This window comes from Protomyctophum parallelum (assembly GCF_964188405.1).
Source record: "Protomyctophum parallelum genome assembly, chromosome: 17".
NCBI classification, from domain to species: domain Eukaryota; kingdom Metazoa; phylum Chordata; class Actinopteri; order Myctophiformes; family Myctophidae; genus Protomyctophum; species Protomyctophum parallelum.
Window position 1 is genome coordinate 45160245 of NC_139719.1, and position 2500 is coordinate 45162744.

Here is a 2500-nt window from a genome sequence, read left to right on the forward strand (position 1 = left end):
GTCCATCTGAAAGGAGGAGCAGAGAGAAGTCTCCATGCAGCTGTGGTGCTGCAGGACAAGCTGTACTGCTTTGGAGGAGACAGTGATCACATTGATGTTCACGTCTTCAACACAGTGTCTTTATGCTGGAGGAAGCTGGCCCAAGTCACCCCTGGAAGAAGAGGAGGAGGACGCCCCCTAGAGGTTCCATCCAGACGTTCTGGCTACACAGCTGTGTTGGTTGAAGATACAGTCTACATATGGGAAGGATACCGGTTATGGGAGTACTGCAATGTGCTTTATAAATTTGATGTTGACGCCTACAGATGGTTCAAACCCAGGGTTTCTGGCACTGTTCCAGAGGAGAGGTACTACCACTCAGCCTGTGTGTTGGAGAAGGTCATGTTTATCTATGGAGGTCCAGGATACACCAAGCTTACTGGATACACTAATGACATGTACAAGTTGGACACCAGCACAATGGTCTGGTCTTTAATTAACACCAGAGGAACTCCACCTCCTGCTTCACACCATCACTCTGCTACCATCATTGGAACAAAGATGTTTGTATTTGGGGGCTATATGGGGGGTCGTTTCTGCAACACCATCAGAATGTTTGACACAGAGACCGACCTCTGGATGAGCACACCTTCAGCACAGATTCTTCCTGAAGAACGCAGTGGTCATTCAGCCTTTACCTACAATGGAGAGCTGTACATATTTGGTGGCTGGAAGTGGAACAATAAGCCCCTCAATGATGTGGATGTGTGGAAATTCCGTCCAGAGACCTTCTCCTGGAAGAAGGTTGAGCCCAAGGGAAAGGACCGGGAACGATGTATGAGATATGCTGCTGCATGCATGGTGGGAGATCGTATGTTCCTCTTAGGAGGAAACACCACCCCTGATAACCTGTATGTCTTAGACTTCAGTCCGAGCCTCAAGACATTATGTAAGCTAGCAGTTATTCAGTACGGTCTGGAGCAGTCGGAGCTCACACACAACATCAGGTGGGAACTGGCAGCCATGACAACCAACAATAACAACCCGACGACGCCGACATGATAAAAGCATGCCTACGATAAAGAAGGAAATATAAATAATAGAAATCACACCCGTGTGAAGTGAGGGGCGCTAATATATTAAAGTCTAACTCAGTCATGTTGATTAGGTGATGTAAAACAAACGGTGCCAACACAAACATTAAACGCCATTAACAATAAAGAGACAATATGACGTAAACGACACATTATGGCGTAAATGTTCCCTTCATTGTCAATGCGTTTACTAAACAAACTTTGAACTAAAGACAAACATTAAACCTGTGTCTAGGAGGGGCCACTCAAATCTGACAAATTCACAAAACGGCAAAAAAATGACACTTGTGTGACGTGAGCGGTGCCTTTGACTTGTTTGTCTGGGGCACCCACTATCACTCACAAGCAGCTTTGTGTGTCTGCGTGTACCACATAGTGATGATTTGATTGGTTGAGCACGGAATGTGACATCCACATTCATTCCCAGGCCCGGTTTGGCCATCGGGAGCACCGGGACGATTCCCGGTGGCCTGCCCCCTAGTGGCCTGGCTGTTTGTTTTGCATCAGGTCAGGCCAGCAAAAAATAAATCTCTCCTAAGCTCAGGCCAGGCCAGCCACAGTCAATTTCAATTCAATTCAGGCAGTGTTGCTGCAGCACAACTACGTTGTGTGTCTTGTGTTAATGGAGGGAAGAAGTTAATAATATAAATAACATCAGATGGTACATTTCTCATGTGAAATTGCTGCAAAGGCCCCCAAAATGTACCCCAAGGGCCCCCAAAATTTCGGCGCGCGCTTAGCGCGCGCGGTGTGGCCTGCCAAGGGCGTATAACTCCCGGCCTGATTTGGTGTTCCACTCCGGGCCTGTTCATTCCGCTCTTAAAATCACATGTCACATAATGATGACGTATGGTTTTAATATAACATAATGATATAATATAACACATAATGATGACGTGTGGTTTTAAGAGCGGTGTGTGTGTGTGTGTGTGTGTGTGTGTGTGTGTGGCATGGCGTGGCGTGAAATACAAATACACCTCAAATATTGCATTTTCCAATTATTGATTATCCTACATACAGCTATAGAGATGTTTTTCCTATAGACAAACATTTATCCTACATACAGCTATAGAGATGTTTGTCCTATAGACAAACATTTATCTTACATACAGCTATAGAGATGTTTGTCCTATAGACAAACATTTATCCTACATACAGCTATAGAGATGTTTGTCCTATAGACAAACATTTATCCTACATACAGCTATAGAGATGTTTGTCCTATAGACAAACATTCAATGCCATTGACAATTAATGGAGATTAATGGATGTGTCTGAGAAAACCAACATCATACTATTGTACGACGATAAGAGCGAGCAAATCGTCTATTTTCGTCAGGAAAACAAAGGTAAAGATATTCTAAATATATATTTTCGTGAGCGGAAATGGCAGCTTGCTTGCTCTGATTTGGGGAGGTGTAGTTCAG

General features: G+C 44.4%; 1 protein-coding gene across 1 annotated transcript in view; it reads left to right on the forward strand.

Annotated features, from left to right (window-relative positions):
* Nucleotides 1–2500, forward strand: part of syt15 (synaptotagmin XV) — a gene marked incomplete at both ends in the record, with an annotated part of 18753 nt that overhangs the window by 9464 nt on the left and 6789 nt on the right. The gene's annotated exons all lie outside the window — the stretch shown is intronic.